Raw genomic sequence first — 21,438 nt, forward strand, 5'->3', positions numbered from 1 at the left:
ACCGAAAGGCATTTTGTCTACAAGCTAACATGGGTAGAATAGGCAAAAATGTCTATCTATAGCCGTAAATGCGTCATCTTTAGAAACGTGTTGCTTTTCCATATTTTTAGTATGCATGGCCTCTAAATATGTAAAAGTACTCTAAATATGACCTCCTATGACCTATATTCAAAATTCTATTTTTGGAGATATTTATCTCTTAGTAAGCAAGCATAAAGCTACACAAGTTTACCACCATAGCCACCACAAGAGAGTGAGAGAGAGACAAGGAAAACTAAAATTTGATAATGGGATTGTCCCTTTTCATATTTCATAAGTCACTTATATACATGAGCTCTCTTTTTACAATAGCTGGCTTACCATTTAACAATTAGGGATCCAAAACTGATTCCCTAACTCTATGTACACCTAGGCTTATTCTTGTGGGTCGGGCATTACACAAGTTGTAAGCTTGGTCATCCCACACATCTTTTACATGAATCACTTAGCGCGGTTACTGAAAAATGAGTTACATGAAGCATAACCATGCATAAAAACAATGTTAACTAGTATGGTTAACATACCCCCCCTTCCCTAATTCAGATCCCTCCTCAGAGAGCTGGCAAGTAAAATCAGTGGGGGTAGTAGATGTAATATGTTATGATGATGAACATGTACAGCAATTTGGGATATAGGGGGGATCATTAAAAGACTTTGTAGCTGATCCAGAATTCTGTCTCCATCTTGTCCTCAAAGGTTGAAGTCACCAAGCAGGTATCCATGGGATGCGCTCTCATAGTAGCCAAATAGCTACTTTAAGATAGGGCCTTTGTCAAGGTTGAAGGCAAGGCCTTGACCTCCCTCTTGGTAGTGGTCCCACTGTGGAAAGGCTTCTAGGAGTGTGTGTTGGGCTGCTGCTGCAGGCCGGGATAGCCGGACAACCACTAGGCTAGGAGAGACAACTGCCAAACTAGACAACCACTAAGCCGGAATGACCGAGCTCATTCACTTAACACTATGGTCCAATCGGTTAATTAGGTCATTAATTCTGTAAATTAGCCATGCTCAGAGCATGAGGGTATCTTTGTACCACACACTGTAGCTACGCATTAGGCAGTATAAAGATGTAATCAGGACTATATACACAAGCTGGTTGGTTTTTCTTTGAGGTAGGTGTTTTTTGTTAATCAAAGTATCCTTCTGTATCGTTTGTGTATATTCATCGCATGTCTTATCTTTTCTGTATATTTGTCTTATCTATCATTTGTATGAATCCGTATTTTAAGTTTTGTATTTCATGCAGCAATTCGGATCATGCACATGAGTCGATCAGCCTTAAGTAATCATTTTATTTGTGCAATCGCTTATAACCGATAAGTTATTTCTACATCATTCACTGCATGTTCCATATTAAACTAGTGTATTGCTACACGCATAACTAGAGACACTCAATAGGTTGATCAGGGTAGCGATCATCCCCGACAACACTTTGGCGACCACAATGCATCTTGTTCCTGTTTCACTCGCTTCTTGATTTCTTTTGTGTTTGAATCAATTTCCATTGTGTTCGAATTAATCTGTCATGTCAGCATGTGAACTGTGCTACTTGGCACGGCTTGAAGCTCAAGAACTCTAGTTTGCTAGACCCAAAGAAGAACCGAAAGATGAACCAGAAGAAGAACCGGTAACTCCACCACCACCACCATTGTTCATACCACCACCACCACCTTCCCGCCTTCTATGTTACAACATGCTTTAGCAACCAGCTCTTCACGATGAAGTATCCAAAATTCTCTATGAAATCCTTGAAGGATGTGGATGCCCACATCCTTCTCTTTGATAGTGCATGGTATGTGTGAACGTCCTCGGGCTAGTGGATCAGAACCTCAAGCAAGCAACTTTTATCCTTACTTTACAAAAAATGCCACTATCTCGGTTGCTCAGTACGAGTGTGCTCATTTTTTGACATACAATGCAATTAGAGAATACTGTCTTCAAAGATTCGGGAAAGATAAAACATCCATGCATGTGTTGGATAAGCTCTGTCAGCAAATGAGCCAGAAAAACCTCATGATCTAAGAATATGCCGCTAAGTTTTGAAAGCTTCTCCAAAGACTAGATGAAACTAATCAGCCAACAAAGGAGATCCTTAATTCTTGTTTCATGAAGTAATTATGCAAGCGATTGAAAAGGGTAGCTATGCCGATCTCACAACACTGACTTTGAAGTAGTTGGTGAATCAGCTCTCAGGGCAGAGCGCATGTTGGTAGTAGGGTCTATTAAGAGGAAAGGCAAGAGGAAGTCCAAAAGGTTCTCATCTGACTCTTTGAAGGAGAAGCGAGATGATTTTGATCACTCAACTTCAAGTGAGGAATCAGAGGAGGAGGAGGAAGATTGCAAGACGAGGTCAAAGAGCAAGAAGGTAGAAAACTAGCCAAGGAACTGGCTACAACCATGGCTCAGTTGACCAATGAAGGATCAAAGTCCCCTCCCAAAGTCCGATCAGACACTTGGTGTTCGAGGTGTCGGAATCAGGAACACGGAGCTGCAGAATGCAATTTAAATGAGCTCTGGTGTGCCATTTGTAGAACAACCACACACAACACAGAGGTATGCAGATACAATGGTAGGAGAGGGCCTCAACAATATGCAATTCAAGCCCCAGTGGTGGTCAGTCCAACCCTCCCCGCCAAATGGCTCTGCAAGATCCATATCAAACCATTCTGCCCACGTGGGAATTTTCCTCCCAGGGATGTGCCCGGTGCGCAACAACCTGCTTTCACATGCTTCTATTGCCATGCCCCAGGACACCAAAAATCTGCCCCATGGAGGAAGTATAGGGCTGAAGTAGAAGGGGCCCAAGCCTCAATGTTAAGTTTGCCTTGATAGTAAATGCCATGGAAATCCATGCTCTGGATGATCAAGAAGGAATCAAGCCGACCATAGAGAGAGCGGCATAATCTTTAGCCATAGCAGTGACCAGATCTATACAACCTGAGACTCCAAAAATGGGGAAAGAACCAACCTTGGATAAGAAGGGTAAGCACAAAGTTGTCACTTGGCAGAGGAACAGAACAAGGTACAGGCATAGGTGTTCACTTGGGTGGAAAAGCAGTAGACCCAAGAGGTGCTATGGAAGGAGCCAGAAAGGCCAGGCCAATCTGTCAGCAAGCCAAAGTCATCATACATCTGGTAGGAATGGCTTAGTATCTCCTGACTTACCGAATTCCTCAATATCCTTTAGTAGATAGTTCTTATACACCCCGAAGCCGACAACCTTGTGCAGCATCTATGTGTCGGCACCACAATCACCATGCAGCACAGTGATGAAACCACTCTCACAAAAGTCTTGGTGGCCACCCGCTTGAAGCTGCCCCCTCGTCGGCCTCACAGCCCCAACCAAGAACAAGTATATGGTATGCCACTTTGTTGTTGCCGCATGAGCCGAGAACATAAGCTCGTAAATCACTAGGACCCACCCATACTCTATGCTACATAATGTTTCTGGAGACCATATGGCTTTCCATCACATCTCAGTAGCAGTGATGGGTTGGCTCCACAAGGTGTGGAGAAAGGCCAAGACATCAGCTGGGAGACCCTCTACTTCACCAAACTCTAAAGAGAAGCCAATCGCCTATAGAAAAGTAACACCCACATGAAGATGGGATAACTCTTCACCCTTTTGTTTCCGTTTGGTATAGCACTTGTGATGAATTTTCCCTTGACCCCATCAAAGCTGCAGTACCATCACCACCTACCTCAGTGCGTCAAGAAGCTCAAAACCCTGCAAAAGCTCATCCTGAGGACCATCTGACGCCTGTCCCCATCAAAATATCCAGCTCCTCAACATCGAGTTGGGACGCACCCGCACCTCTCCCATGGCATCCCAGTTCAAACAAAAGCTGATCTTGGCCTCTAAGACCTTCAAAGAGAGAAGAAGTAGCATGTCATGTTGGAGTTTCCCTCCACTCAATTGTCAGAGAACCATCCGCCCATCCCGATTGCTCCAACGTAGTCTATGGTAGCCTTTAGCACCATGGGTTCCCAAACACCCATCGACATTCCCACATCCCTCTGGTACGCCGAGTAGCCTTTAGCACCATGGGTTCCCAAACACCCATCGACATCCCCACATCCCTCTGGTACACCGAGTACCTTGCCCACTACTTCCAAAGAGAAGACCCTTTCAGCACCCACCAAGGAAGCTCCGCCTACAAGATACTATCAACCACATCTAGGAGAAGAACAACGCCCTTCGAGATCAGATGGCTAATATGCAACAAGAGCTTATTGTGGCCAAGGATACCAAAGCCCGAGCTGCCTCCTAGTTCATCGATTTTCGCAACCCCTTCAAAGCTCAAACCCTCAAGGAGAAAACCCAAATGTCCTTTCTTGATACCCAGCTCAAGTTCCATACCAATACCATCCAGATCGACACTGGCATCCTAACTGACCTCTCCAACAATCTACAAGATGAGCTAAACCATCTTTGGGACCAACTCATGGATGAGCTCTTCTTGATCCTCACCAACAACCAATGCAAGCAACTAGCCATCTGGCCAAAAGGAGACACTCACTCAGATGATGAAGGTGACACACATTTAAGAAGCCAAGAATGTCACCCTCCGTGCCGTACTTGCCTTTGCTAGAATGGAGATCACAGACCTACAACACAAAATGATCTAACTCTAGGGAAACCCCCAAACCATCCGCTAGGGTTGTTACTACCTCCAGATCCTCGCTGCCAATATCATTGCCACCAACCTACCCAAACCCTGTGAGAGGAGGATGGATGCCTTTTTGTCAGTAGCATGTCCTCAACCCCCAACCCATTCCCCAACCTCGCCCCCAACCAGACTCTTGGTGGGGGGGGCAATGATGATGATGAGCTCGGAGGAGTCAAAGACTAAAGCTACCCAACCTGAAAGATCGATATAGCGATGGTCAAAACCTCAACCAGCCCGATGCAACGGGAGGTCGTTGGCCATGCTGGCAACGATGTTCCTCAGCTCAAACTTCAAGAAGTCATCCTTCATCTCTTAGATACCCCAGTCTTCGTCGATATCACCATCACGGCTGTGCCTATCGAACCAAGTTCAAAAGTCAAGGTTGTAGAGGAGGTGGATTCTTTTGCACGCTGTGATCAGAACTCCCCCGGGCTGGGAGTAGATTCTAAAAGGAGCATCAAACATGGTCACCATCTCTGGGTAATGGACTCCAACAACAAGCTAAGGAGAATCTTACATTAGAAGACTTGTAGATTCAGGGTTTGAGTAGCCAGATTGGGAATCTGACCCACCGAGCGTGCCAAGTATTGGTTGTTGGCCAGCTGCACAGCCATTTCTAGACTGTCGCCTAGCCATTGAGCCAAAGTGATGCCACCAAATGTCAAAAGCGATGCACATTATCACTAGTTAATAGGTTATTACTTTGTAAATCCATCGTATTCAAAACATGAAGATATCTCTATACCACACTAAGGCTGCGAGTGAGTAGTATAAAAGGATGTAAGTCAAACATTGTAAAGGTTGTTTCTTAATAAGGCTTTGTAAGATTACTGTTTTTGTATATTCTCGTCTCTTTGGAATAAAGGAAGATCACTTTTGTATCATCTGTATGCATCTCTTGAGTCAATCTATCTGTCTGGTTTAATCTATCTATCTGGTTTAATCATCTTGTATTTTATCATTTCCAAAGATTCTATCTGTTAAGTCTTTCGATATTCTTTTTTTAGCAAAGATCGAGATCATCCTCATGAGTCGATTAGTCTTAGTAGCCGGTTCTATTACGTAGTCGCGTGTAGTAGGCCGATAGGCTATGTTTGTTTGTCTTATGCCTGATCCGTATCCGACTGGTGTATGTTGCATGCATAACCAGAGCCACTTGATAAGTTTCTCAAGACAGCGGGGTTAGTCCTCCCCCTCGACAACACTCATTAGGGTTGGCTAATTACTATTTCCCGAACCGACCCTTGCATAGTCTTCTTTCGCTTCTTCTCACACCCTCTCTCCTGGAGTTTGTGTTTCCTTTTGTATTTGTTGTGAGTGGATACAAAGACTTTTGTTTGATGTTTTGTTGTGATAAAGGATTAGTTTTGATAGAGTTTATGGAGTTTGAGCTCCTATGTGTGTAAGCCTGAGTATTGAACTGTTGCTGGGTTAGTGGGGTTGACTTAGTTAGTGTCAAAAGAGAGAATACAAAGTCAACCTAGGTCAGTTGAGGATCATATCTTGTCAGTTGAGGATGTAGAGATCTTGGTTTGGCTTGTCTAAGCTTTAGGGGAACCTTTTTGGAGCTTGGTCTAGCAATCTAGACTATCATCTGTCAACACTCAGAAGCGTCTGAGGTTGGATAAGTTTTTGCATCATCAATTGTTTAGCTGATGTCATCTAAGTGGTTATAAGGTTGGATCTATGCTTGGTTTGAGAGTCTTCTAAGCATCTAGAAATGTTAGGGAGGACATAATGGAGAGGAAGACTGACACAAAGGTCAATTTACTCTATTTTAGACACTCCGGTCGGTCTCATAGTGAAGTTAGAAGGGAGTCATAGAGGTGTAACAGAGGGCAGTTCACTGGTTCAAAGAGGTCCTGAAGCAAGAGTTTGAGGTGAGATAACATTGGAGGACATCCTAGGAGCCTAGAGGATAATTTTCCATTTGGAGATAGCATCTGCCATTTGGAGAAAGAAATTAGCTAGTTCTTTGGAGGGGATTTTGGTCAGCTAGATGTCAGCTAAGGTCAGGATAGGCTCTTAAGTGAAAGACCAAAAGTTCTAGAGGTCAGAGCTAACCTGAGAGGAGGTGGCAGGAGGTTGGCAGGGTTTTGAGTTATCCAAGTCAGTCAGGTGGAGGGCTGGGGATAGGAGCTAAGTTGGTTGGAGCCCTTGGAGCTCGTATTTTGGTGTCCCCGCCAGTTCTGATCCCACTGTGTCTTCTTCTTATGTGCGTGCTAGTGGTGTAGTAAAGGCCATCACCTAGGCACCACCACCACACATTGTTTTGGGGCCCCCACTGAGGATTACAAGGCTTTTGTTGAGAGATTTGGGTAGTAAGTTAGAGTCCATTTGTTGTGACTAACTCAAGACCAATGGCTGATTTTGGATATAAAGTGTTCAGAGGTTAGAAGGGTGAAGATGTCACCCAGTTTCTGAGGAGTGTTGAGGTGGTAGCTCTGAGGGTCAACAGAGATGATGATGCCTACAAGTTGAAGATGGTGAGTTTGTTTCTTGAGGATGCAGCTATGGAATGGTTTGATTATGAAGCCACCAATGCTGAAAGAGGAAGGCTGGGATGGTTTGAGAGATGTCTTAAAGAGGAAGTTTGGTAAAGTTGTAGTCGTGTGGAAAGAATTTGCTAGGTTGACCCAAGGAGAGTATGAAGAAGTGTCAGATTATGTGGGCAGGTTTGAAGCTGCTTGAGGAGGATGTTGAAGACCTTGGTAGAGAACCAAGCTCCTCCTGACTTTTTAAAAAAGGACAAGTTTGTTGAGTTGTTGAATAAGTATTAGAGAGAAGGTGGAACTAAAGGACTCACTCCCTTTTGCTAAAGGTGTAAGGTTTGATATGTACCAAGAGAGGAAGATGAGACAAAACGATGGTATGCCACTCACTAGGTCAAGTAAAGTTACTACATTTTATTTGTATGATGTGTGTCCTGCTAGGAGCACTGTGCATGTGATGGATCATTGTTGTAAGATCCCTGTTCCCACCGAGCAACGGATTCAGGATACTGGCAGCGGAAGTAGCACTTCTTGTGCGGGACAGGGGTCCCACATCCGGGGCCTCACCCACGGATATCCGGATAAGAGACTAATCCATCGGTTGTTCAAAAACCGAACCCGAAAAAACTTCCCTTATCCGGAAAGCACGGGTGATTCCACCAGGAAAACTTTTACTCTAACGTAGTTAAACCCTTACTGATCAAACAGATCCGACTGCATCTATAAAGATACTTGGTCAGATCAAGGAAGAAACTTGCACTTGGATCATTGGGATCAACGCTTTTTTCCCCATCAAGAGGCACAGCCGTTGATTCCTATCCATAGAACAATTACTATCCGGGATTTGCTTTATCTATCGTAGTAACAAAATTTGAGTCTTGATTTACGGATCCATCAGTCCAGCCTAACCCCATCCGATCCCATGGGTTAGCCAACCGCCCAACCACTGTAGTGATGGGATCGAATTAAGAATTTGGTTAGGTTTTGTCCCGGGTACCAAGGAAAAGAGTTCCAAGGCCCCCTAGCCAGATGTTCATGCAAAAATAAAACTAGTCACACCACTCACACACCCAATATGAAATTGCCTTTTCACAGATTCAACCTGTTTAAAACAATCCTTTAATAAAACCATAGTATCACTGATCACCATCTTCCAATTTATCCGATTGAGTCTTAATTTTCCCATCATTCCTTCATCAGAGTATCTATGGCATCATTGGCAACTAGGACGCTCACCACCTATCCACTCAGGGGCCGTTTCCTAGTTCCTAGCCCATAATACTCGGCAATATAATCACTTATCAAGATGGACTCTCGTTGAAGATCAGCAAGATCAACCAACGGATCCATATAAAGAGCCATGGACTCATCCATTGAAGACCAGCAAGGTCAATCAACCAGATCCATGCCCGGTTTCAGAAAACAACTCTCACTCCTTGTTCCAATATCTTCCTCGACGCACGCGTGGGTATCCTGGGCGACCCAGAGCCCGAGCACCGTATGGTCAGCACCCTCTAGGATCCTTCGCAGGTGACCTAGCGCTTCACTCATAGGCCGCTTCCTTGGCCCCTCATCCACCGTACCGGAAGCTCACCATTTTAATCGCACCGAGGCTGGTCAAGACCTCGGCCGACCTTGCTGCGCGAGACGTCCTCCATTGACTCTCCGTCAGCAGTTGCAACTTTATCAGTTAGGTCTCCACGACCTTGATCACAAGACGGTCAAAATGCTTTCCAGCATTCTTGACATAAAACAATCATTTACAAACAATCACAAAATACAGTTTCTATATCGAATTCCATCTTTCCACATTATCCCTCCTCAATCCACATCACTTAATCCACATTCCCTTCATATGTACTCATTCTCATCCATTCATTCATATCAACGACACATTATTTCCCATACACATTCACCTTCATTATTCTTTATACACATCCATGCATACATCCATTTTCACATCCTTACTCATACATCCACATCCACATACATACATCCATACATACACATCCACATGCATACATGCACATCTATATGCATACATCCATACATACACATCCATATGCATACATCCACATCCTTATTCGTACATCTACATCTACATGCACATTCATGCATCTTCATCCATACATCCACATTTACATGCACATTCACATCCATACATACATCTATTTTTTCCTTCCCATTCATATAGCCCCATACGCCTTCACATCTATTCTTTTACATCACATCCATTTTCACCTTATGACAACCCATATACATCTTATCTCATCACATATACTTCTTATCTCATTCCATACACATCTTATCACATCTTAACTCATCTTATCGCATCCTAACTCATCTCATATACATCTTATCTCATCTTATCACATCTCATACACTTCTTATCACATCTTAACTCATCTTATCACATCCTAACTCATCTCATGTGCATCTTATCTCATCTTATCACATCTCATACACCTCTTATCACATTCTAACTCCTCTTATCACATCTTAACTCATCTCATATGCATCTTATCTCATCTTATCACATCTCATACACCTCTTATCACATCCTAACTCATCTTATCACATCCTAACTCATCCTTTATGCATACCTCTATGCAAGAATTTCAATTGTGATAAAAGTAACACTTTTACAATAAAATAATCATTTTTTTCTGTAATATTTTTATAATAAAATAATAATTTATTTATTTTTTTCATTTCTATGCACGAAATTCAATATGATGAAAATAATTTTTTATAATAAAATAATCATTTTTTTTCTTTACAGTTTTATAATAAAATATTCATCTTTTATGCATATCTCTATGTATGAAATTCAATTATGTTAAAAATAACACTTTTATAATAAAATATTTATCTTTTATGCATACCTCTATGCATGAAATTCAATTATGTTAAAAGTAATACTTTTATAATAAAATATTTATCTTTTATGCATACCTTTATGCATGAAATTTAATTATGTTAAAATAATAAAATATTTATCTTTTATGCATACCTCTATGCATTAAATTCAATTATGTTAAAAATAACACTTTTATAATAAAATATTTATCTTTTATGCATACCTCTATGCATGAAATTCAATTAATCTAGGATGATAATTCCTAGAATATGGTAGGAAATCCTCTTTTTATGCTTTGAATGAAATTATTTTATGTGTAAATTTTTATAAAATTTTGCCATAGCTTCGCTACTATAACTGATAATCTCAATTATTTTTTTTAAAAATAAGACTTATCTTTAAGGGAATGATTAGAATGATCCCTAATTGGATCATTAACCTTTAAAAAAATAAAGCCTAGATAAAGAAAAACCATTAATTTATGAGAGAGAGAAAAAACCATTAGAATTAAATATAAATGGAAATTTATGTAATTCTTTACTATCATTAATTAATTAACTTCAATAGCAATTCAAAAACCATACCAATTAAGCTTCTCAAGCTTGAGAGGGGTTGAGAAGAGAGAATCATTGAGAAATTATAGAAAAGATCAAAATTCACTATACTTATCTTATAATTTGCTTGATTCTTTGTTCACGGTAGAGGCCCCCAACCAATCAATTGGTTTAGTATGTTGATGGAGCCACCAATGGGAATTAAAGAAAGAGGGAAGTGTCAAAAACTAGTGAATTATTAAAGAATTCACAGTTCTTGGCTTAGGTAGAGTAGAGTAACAATGCATAAGACACTATATATTTTCAACAAGGGGAGGCTTCTATTTATAGGAAAAATTGAGCTCCTAACCAAACAACCTGATTCTAGAATTTTCCAAGTCAGTTTGGTCACTTTTTGACCATTTTTAGGTCAGTTAAGCTAACTTTTTGGAACTAGACTTGAATGAGGAGAGAGGAGAGATGAAATATCTCAATTTTTATGAGTTTAAAACTCATTCAAGCATGTGAAATATGCACCTCCTTTAAAGAACTCCCCTTCCTTACATATGTGTCAAAATGGAATCATTATACCCAAAATATCTCATATTTTTAATATTGCTCATAGTTTTTTACTAATAAACCTTGTACATTTTCAACTCTTCACCTTATGTGAGCATTTACTCATTTTTGGGTATCTTCTTTTTACAAATTGGATTTATCTCCTCCCTACACATGGATTGATGCTATTGGCCCATAGGAACCTTAATTGGACCATAGTCTAAAGATTTCTGAAAATCTAGACCCTTAGGCTAAGGTTCTTTATACCTATTTCCAATTAATTCCAATTGCACATTTGAAAATTCTTTTTGAATTTTTGTTTCAGGGGAATTCATCTTAATTATATGAGATATTTTTCTATCCAAAAATATTCAAAATCTGAATATTCTCTCTAGAATATTTTCTCTCTCTAGGTTAAAACAGTTAAAAACAAGGTCTTTATATTTCTGAAGAGGATTGATTACATGGGAATATGCTGGACATTTTGTGAGGCTGGGGAGGAATCTTACAATTGTGCCAATGCTATGTCACAAGCTGCTGAGGCAGTGGAACCATGTGTTTGTGAAGTTGAAGAAAATGCAATTTGTATATTTGTGGATCCAAAGATTGAGGCAAGATATGTCGGCGAGGGGATGATGAATTGCTCAGTTTGGTGAATTGTTCTATGGAGAGGTAGGTGGTCCGAAGTGTGCCGGAGATGCTACAAGAGCTACTTAAGTCTCAAGGAGTTACCACACCAAAGACTCACTATTGACTCCAATAATTGAGATTTTGGGGATAAAGCTGAAAAAAGAGAACACAATGAAACCAAAGCACCTAGAGTTGTACTATTATCCCACTAAAATCCTGTATTCTAACAAAAAACAAGAAACAGCCACCATAACTGACAGCAGCATAGTGCAATCAGCCCATCAACATACAGATGAAGGCTTTGAACTGTCCAAGTTCTAATATAATTGCAAAAACAAAGGTTTTCGAGAATCCACCTCCTATACGAGACCCACTCACCTTCGACAACTTCTGCTTTAGGCAAACTCAAATCAATTCAAACAAGGTGTTTGTTGTCTTCTGCTCAAATTAAATAGTTTCATCAAACGTCTCCAAAATATCTTCACCTCAAAAACATACCTCTTTTGCTCCTCACATGACTCTTTTCTTCGGTGCGCCCTTTCGACCTTCTTCTCGATTTCTCTTCTCTACTCTCTTCTTGATGTATAGTTCACATGAAATCCAATCTTCACTGTCTATAGACTTCTTCTTCCAAGTGTCTCCTATTCTAAGCTTCTCTCCATAGCCTCCCACAACTTTTGTCTTTCTTTTGCAATCTCCCCTCTCTACTGCTACTACGTAGTACAAGTGTACATTTCCATTGTTGGCTAAGGTGGCAATGATTAATTTCTTTTTTTTTTTAAATGGCCATGCAAAAATTACCCTTCCTAAGGTTTTTAGACATACATCCATGATTTATTTTGTTTTTTCTTGGGGGAGGGTAGACATTTGATTTGGGCATTTTGTTTGAGCTCAAAAAAATAGATCTTTTTTTGCCCAACCCCAATGGTTATAGCATTCATGATCAACCATATGTTGCTGGCTCACTAAGATTGTCCTCAAAGACAAATACATCCAAATTTCCACAAACATCTTTTGTTGTAGCAACTGATGCATCTACATCAGTAAGCTCGTTTGTATCCATCTTCACCTCTACATCCTTCTAAATTGTCATTATTTTGCACTAATATGGCTTCAACCTATATCCATTGACTATCTTGGCATGCAACTAGTCATCCAAGTGAGAAGTAACTAGCTGATAAGTGCCATTTTCATATATATGTACAACCTTGAAAGGACCTTCCCACTTAATCCAGAACTTGGTCTGGAAGGTGTTGTCCATCTTGTTATTGTGTATCTAAGCACCAGGTATCCTTCTTTGACACCTTTGTCCTTGATTGTCTCATTGAAATGCTTAGATCTTTTGTTTCTTAATTATATATAATGGTCCAAGGGTTCTTCTCTGGCTAACTGCTGTAACTATTATAGGTCTATCAATCTTTTGTTTCTTAATTAGATATAATGGTTCAAGGGTTCTTCTTTAGCTAACTGCTGTAACTATTATATGTCTATCAATCTCTCTTTATACACATCCAAACCACTATCATGATGCTTTAGAAGAAACTGTAAACTGGGAATTTCAACTTCAATGGTCATCATAGCCTCTTTCCCAAAAACAAGGTGATAAACTCAGTAGTAGAGCTGATTTCACAGCTATCTTGTAAGCCCAAAGTGCTGAGGAAACATGCAAGTCCCACTGCTTGGGATGTTCCTCCACACATTTAGTCAACATAGTACACAACTCTCCATTGAATCTTTCTAGTAGCCCATTGCATTGTGGATAGTAAGGAGTAGAAATCCTATGTGTGATATGTAACTTCTGCAAGAGCTTATGTACAACTTCTCCTCTGAATCCAGGTCCCTGATAGATTAACAACTCCAATGGCATGCCAAATCTAGTACATATGTCTTTAAATAAATATTTGGCTACCTCTTTAGCAGTTACATTCTTCAAACATCTAGCTTCAAATGTGGTTAGATAGTCTACTCCAATAAATATATGTAGGTCTTGCCCCTAGTAGTAGTGGGCAGAGGACCAATTGCATCCAAATCTCGTTTCTCAAAAGCCCCACATGATACAATGCTTTTTCTCAATTGAAATTGCAAAATATTTCTGCCTTGTTTCTAACAAGGCTCACAGCTTCTACACCAATGATACACATCCCTTCTCAAACTGGGCCATACATACCTAGCTTATCAAGACTTTTCTTAGTGTCAACTTTAAGGTGAAATTTCCTCCACATACCCCTTCATGGTAGGAGGCCATAATGGCAAAGATCTCCTCCCTATTTGGAACTCTCCTCAAAATTAATTCCTTACCTTCCATATACAATTGATCATTTAAAATGGTGTACTATAAAGCCTTCCTTATGAAACCATATTTCTTCTTCTTGGAAACATCTATAGGTACATTGAGTCTTGTATGTAGAAACTCTTCAATCTTCTACAAATTCTCTCTTACAATATATGCGATGGGAAACAACGATGGCATATACATCTAGGTTCTTTCCCAACCCCTCCTTTGCTAATGCATCTACACCTTGATTCTGCTCTCTCTTTACATGTTGTATCTGCAGTTCTTAAAACCTGGGTAGCATCCTCCTTATTTGAAAATCCCATTCCCTCAATTTAGGGATCTTTACTTTCTAAACAGTTTACAAAGCTGTCTAATAACCAACAAGATATCTCCCTTGATGATAAGCCTTTTGATTCCTCTTTTAATACATTGCTACATCGGACCATACTCTAAGGTAGCATACTCAACCTCATTGTTAGTCTACACTTGTAATTTAATTCCTTCTCTAAAAACTTTTTTTCCTTCTAGGTTCAATAAGACTATACCTCCACTGGCCACTCCTGAGAGCTGCTCTTGAAAGCCCCATCAAAAAAAGAGTGAAATCATCTAACAACCCTATTTGAGGGTCGTCCTTCCATTTGGGCACCTTCATCTTTGCTATTGTCTCTTCCTTCCACACTATTAGATTATGCCTGTATGTCAGAATGTCAGCTAGTGTAGCCTTAGGGCTGTCCTCCACCATGAAAGTAAACTCAAACTCTTGTATCTCAATCAACCACTTGGAAAACCTCTTTGAAGTGATGGAAAACTAGATCAGATGAGGTAGCAAAGAATAGTGAAGGGTTTTAGGAGTAAGTAGGATCTAAACTTCCTCAGACTAAACACTACAGCCACCATCACATGTTCTACCTTAGAATAAGCCCTCCCCCCCCTTGAGTCTTTTTTCTACTAAAAAAGTATACAAGCATCATATAGGAGTATTCTTTCCCCTGAACAGTATTGCTCCCACAGCTTCTTCACACCAATACTAGAATTCACAAAAAGTTCCCTACTTCAGTCAAGAGGCATGACTATTAGCAAAGTTCTAAGGATCTCCTTCACATGCATAAAGGTTTTTTCCTCTTTATCTTGCCAAATGAAAGGATCCTTTTTAGCTTCTTGTTGTTATGGATATAATTCTTGAGACAAAAGAAAGATAAACCTAGCCAGATATCTTACTTTGTGGGGTAAAGGTCAGCAACTGCTTAACATTCTGAGGGGCTTCCAATAAGAGCAAAGCTTTCACTCTTTCAGGATCTACTTCAATCCCATTCTTTGAAACCAATGACCAAGTATACATACTTTGGCTTGAACCAAATGACATTTATTTGGGTTCAACTGACCATCCAGATCATCCAATGTTTTCAACGTTAACCTCCTCAACTTCTCATAGTGGATCCATCTACCAATGCATATACAAAAATCATCAATGCATACTCTCATCATAAAAGACCCTAGGTAGGTTTCAAACACCAAATTCATAAATCTTTGGTGGAAGGTTGCAAGGGCATTTGTTAGCCCAAAGAGCATCACTCTGAAGAAAGGCATCCCCAAGGGGTAATAAAGGTGGGTTTCCTCTGATCCTCTCGAGCAATTGAGATCTGGAAATATCTTGAGTATCCATCACATACACTAAATATTTCATGGCCTACCACATATCTAGAATCTTATCTTGAAAAGGTAGTGGATAAAGATCTCTTTTGATCACAGCATTTAGAGGTTTTCAATCAACACAGACTCTCCATTTAGCATTCTTCTTTGGGGTAATCACTACTACTGGAGAATCCCATTAAGATTTGTTAACCGGATATATAAACCCTGCTTTCAGTAGTTTATCCACTTTCTCTCTCAATAGCCCCCAATCTTCTCAACCTCTGTGCAATGGCTTAGCCTTTGGCTTCAACTAGATCTCATGCTGCACTGCAGATAATCCCCTAACCTATGTATAAGAGGAGATGAATAGGTTAGGAAACTGCCTATAACATATTTATATACTCCTTTCTCTCTACCTCAGTTAGATCCTTGGCCAACATCTTTTGTAACTCTTCCTCCCCACCTGACTATACATCTTTAGACTTTAACTTTTCCACTTCCTCTATACATAATTGTACTGATGTGCACATCAGGGAAGAATTAGGTTCCATCTGGACTTCTTCTCCCTCATCCTCTGAACTGACCTCCTCTGTTTTAGATTCTTCTGTAGAGCTACTCTCTTCTTATTCTTCTTTTTCAGATGTACTACTCTCTGGAATCAACTCCTTTCCTTTGCCCATGTCATATCTGACATGTCTTCTCATTGGTTGGCCCAAACCCAAAATTAGATGTCCTCTCCACTGTTGAGACATCGAGCTCGTCTAGTGAGGCGGTGGATAATGATTACCCGCCTGGGGGATAGGCCCCACACTTACACCACTAGCATGGTTGGTGAGATCTTGGGTGATATGCGGCCAGTGGGATGACAAGCTGTGTGACAGCCATTCTAGAGACTGGCATAGTTATAGTGCCAGCTCATTTAGTTGGGTTCACACTATAGAGAACCCTTGTATGTATTGGTTGAGTACCTTTCATATTATGTGTACTCTTATCTTTGTATATGGTGTGTTGAGTGTTGAGTAGAGAAGAAGAAGATTTTCAGCCTCTCACCTTGTGTGTTCTCTATTAGGGTTTTGTGAGTGTGTGTGTGCTTGCAAGAGCTCAAGCTCTCTTCCCCCCTGCATCTTTTCATGGTATCAGAGCTTGGTTCATGCTAAGGGCTGAGCTGCAAGCAAGAGAACCACAGGAAGTGGTATGAGGGTAAGAGCTTCAACTACTCTTCCCTATTTGTGTTGGTGACTACACCCTTGTCGGGAGCTCTACGGGAGTCATCGGCAAACGATCTCTGATTGAGGAGCTTTCTTCACCGGAGTAAAGCTATAGGGCAACTATACTGTCCTATGAGTGTCCTATCGGACAAAACTTTTTGGGCCAAAAACGCATTTCGTGCGCATCTGGACCTCCGTTTTTCAGAAAGCAGGCAATTTCAAGCACTGCGGGTAAGTCATCGATTCTCTGCAGAACTTTGTTTTAAGAACTGCAGGAAGACAGATTGGCTGTGCAGACATTGTGGGTGCTACAAAGAGGTCAACAGTTGCCATTGGGTGTATGTATGTATATTGAAGTCACTGGTTGTGACATTTGAGTATACAGCAGTTTGTGCATGATAAAACCAGAGTGCTGTTTTTGGTAAAATTGTGTGTCTGGCAAGATGTCAAATGATGGCATAACATAGATTGTGGCTGAGAAGCTTGATAAGAATAACTTCCATGCTTTGGAGGTTCAGGTTGACGAATTTCTTGATGGGAAAGGGCTATTGGGACTACATAGAAGGTGAGCATGAAGAGGCACCGGAGATACCGGACATAAATCCGACTGCTGCAGATGTGAAAGAGTTTAAAGACTGGAACCAAGGAGCCAGGAAAGTTATGTATTAGCTCTCCATTAGTATACAGGACACCATGATTGGGCACATTCAGGATGCCAAGTCCCCCAAGGAGGAGTGAGACACCTTGGTAAAACTCTATGAAACAAATACCAAGGCACGTAAGATACAATTGAAGAATGAACTTCATACTGTGGAGAAAAAGAGCATGTCTGTGAATGACTATGCATTGAAGATAAAGGGTATTGTGAAATCCCTTGCATCTATTGGTGTGTCAGTAGATGATGATGATAAGGTGGAAGTCTGTTTACGTGGTCTCGGGCCACAATACAAGGCGTTTATCATATTTGTACTCATATTGATTTTATAAGGGTATATATTATCCTTGAAATCATTCAAGTGCACTAAGAGTAGATATTAGCCCGTGAAATCATTCAAGTGTGCTAAGGGTAGATATTAGCCCTGAAATCATTCAAGTGTGCTAAGGGTAGATATTAGCCTTAAAATCATTCAAGTGTGCTAAGGGTAGATATTGATTTTATAAGAGTAGATATTAGCCTTGAAATCATTCAAATGTGCTAAGACCCTCTTGATTTTCATAAGTATGGCCACATAATTATTACTAAAGAAGTTCATGTGATTAAGGGCTTCGACACATGGCATCCACACATGGCAAGTACAAATAAAGGATCTAGTCACGGGAGAGACTTTGTGGGGAATTGTAAATGAGATAGAGGAGTATTTCGTGGAGTCCATAGTTGAGATGAAAAGATAGAAGAGTAGAGATAAAAATCTATATTCATCACTGCAATGGGATTATGTGATACATTCATACACGACATTACAGTAGAAGAAAACTCCAAAGAGGCACAAGATGAATTGGAAACTTTATTTGGGGAGGAAAAGGGAAATAACTCTAAAATGAACCTTAAAATATAATGTTTTGGTTTGGACATAAAAGTAAATGATTCTTTTCTTACACATGCCAATAAAATGAAGAGTAACATGCAACATTTAGCTAGTATTAGCTCCCTCATGGAAGAAGAAGATTACATCACCATCCTATTGAAGAGCACATATTGAAGATCATGCCAGGTTAAGAGTTTGGGCCATTGGTGGGCCAGCTTGAAAAATATTTTTGAACCAAATTTTAAAGGCATAGAAGCTACACTCATGGGGTGAAGGAAGAGCACTTGTTAAAGAGTATGCCAAGTGAAGAGTTTGGGCCATTTGTGGCCTTAGCAATCCAAAGTTTAAAGGCATAGAAGCTACAATCATGGTGAAGGAAGAATAAAGGATCAAATCTAGAGTTTCACCTACAATAGAAGAACAAGAATTCTTCTTGAAAGGATGATCAAGACTAGGAGCTGTAAGAAGAAAGACCAAGATGAAGTGTCATTGTTGTTTGTAAGATAGACACACTAGGACATTTTGGAGATCATTTGTAGAGCCTTCTAAGAAATTCATGAATTCCTATTTTCTCTCTCTAGAAAACATGTACAAATATAAAATAATTGAATTTTAAGATGTGATTATTCTACTCTTGCATTTATGAATAGCTGCAAGCTTTTCATAAATTCGAATCCTAATATAACCTTATTCTAATATAATTCTTGTCAGCTTGTCATAAAGCAGTTATTTTCGTATCTTATACACCAAGATAGGGCTCTTTAATGAAGCATTTCGTGCTTAGAATTGAAATTCCATAGAAAGCAACAGTGTAAGTGACCATTCTACTAACGTGCTTAATGAAGTAGATAATAATAGAAAATATCATCTCCACATTGATCTTGATAGTGAGTATGAGCCCATTCAAAAGCGTAGAAAACAATCTGCAACACTCTCATCAAATGATAAGGCAAACATGAGAGGATCTGGTTTGCAGCACATAGATCTTTGGTGTGATGGATCAATCTATCCTATCAACCCTACAACGGCTTATCCTCCATTATCTAATCCCACAACTCTATTACGTTTTATAGGAGATAAAGTCAATGGATTGCTAGGATATTGTCAATCCATTACTACCTATGCAAATAGTGAAAGGCAATACTCTCAATACCAAGCAGCTCAACTTCTTCGTTCAACATAAGAAACACCTCCTCATGCAAATCTCCATTCAAGAACACAGTCTTTATGTCCAACTCATGTACATTCCAACCATTATGAGCTGCCAATGCACAAATGTACTAAAATTGAGAATGGAGAAAAATGATATTGAACTTGCAAGACTACAAAAATAGTTGAGGCAAAAGGAAACAAGCATTGGACTATGACAAAGGAAGAGAAAGCTCAAGAACTTTGAGAACGTGAAGCCTCGATCGGGTGGGCTAAAGAAAAGAATCCAAGCAATAAGGTAAGAGACGTATTTAAAGCTCTGTTTAATTTGTGTTCTTGATGTTAGAACTTATCATTAGGTGGCTTAAAGAAAAGAATCCCATCAATAAGGTATGACTGTGTTAGAAATTATCATTGACTATGTTCTTAATGCCAGATATTATCATTGTTGTAAACTACAAGGTTGTACTGCATTCTAACAAGGAAAATATTAATCCGAATATGCATCCAGCAAAGCAATTTAAACCTTTGCTTACATCAAGAATGTCAAATGAAATGTTGCAAAAAAAGAAGTTCAAGGTGGTTAAAGAGATATAATAGAACAATTTGTCAGTAGTAATGCAATCTCCACAACAAAAATACAGGATGCTATGGACAGTAATGGAGTCAGCCGAAGAGGCTACAATGCTATTCAGAAGTCACTATCTTCATTTCTTGATGCCAAGGGAATCAAAGAGAAACTACTTCCAACTCCTATAGATGTATGGAGATTTTGGGACAAGCTGAATGCAGAGGTATTGCAGCACATCGGTAAACCCTACCACATTAAAGAGGAGTTCAATAGAGAAAGTGGCAGCACTCAATACAATCAATTCAACAATATATTCCTAGATATGGAGCTTTTGCAAAAGAGAATGGTAGAGTTCTATGACATCACTTACGAGGAGACAGGGGTGTGCTTCAATTTTTTATCAAGCTCGATGAATGTGAGATTATCAAAATGAAAAAGGTAGAGAGAGTGATAATAACACTAATGAATAGAGCACTCAATAAATGCATGAGAAGGATGATAATCCATAATATTTTAGCGTGCAATCTGAAACAAATATATGGTGCCTAGGATCATTTGATGCAAATCATATTGCATTTATCTATAGACTTGTTTTCCTCTTGTTTAGGAAGAAAGTTGACATTATCTATTTATCTGTACAGGTCAAGAAAGAAGATCATGAAGCATTGTTTTGGGTGTTTCATCATACACCCATTCCTAAATTGATTAGCGAACAAATGAAGGGAAACAGAATCATTAGCGCCGACAACAAGCGAGACTTCCAAGTTTAGTGGCATCTTGCAGGTGACCTCAAGACACTCAAGTGCTTATTCAATTGCAACAAGGGAGCTAACGCAAGGTCACCCTATCTTTATTGCATGGATTCTGCAAAAGAGCTAGATTCTAAGTGGTGGAGAAGACCACCAAACCAAAATTTGATTGATGAGAACTTTCGCCCTGTATTTGAGATTCCTCTCATCAATGTACATATTTGTACCCTTCATGTGTTGTGTCGTATCATTGAGAAATTGGTGTTTCTCTACATTGGATTTGCTTGGAAGATAAAGAAGGTGGCAGAGAGAAAAGAAGCCCTTTGCTCATCATTGGAAAAGGTGTTGTCTGAGATTGGACTACATGGAGGGAACGTTCGTATTCTGAAAGACACTAAGAAGTCAACCAATAAGAAGAATGTACCAATGAAACCATTAATTGGAGTTGTTAAAGCAAGAAGATTTCTATCAGAACCCCTCCACAGCGAGAAACACAAAAGCACTAAGACAGGAAAAGTATATAAATCAAACTACATTAGAAGAATCAAG

At 39.8% G+C, this 21,438-nt stretch overlaps 1 pseudogene; it reads left to right on the plus strand.

Moving 5' to 3' along the window:
* Window positions 1–20,219: 20,219 nt before the first annotated feature.
* Window positions 20,220–21,438, plus strand: part of LOC147626706 (uncharacterized) — a 1,881-nt pseudogene continuing 662 nt past the window's right edge.

Source organism: Cibotium barometz, chromosome 22 (assembly GCF_041138505.1).
Source record: "Cibotium barometz isolate CiBa-2024 chromosome 22, ASM4113850v1, whole genome shotgun sequence".
Classification (NCBI taxonomy): domain Eukaryota; kingdom Viridiplantae; phylum Streptophyta; class Polypodiopsida; order Cyatheales; family Cibotiaceae; genus Cibotium; species Cibotium barometz.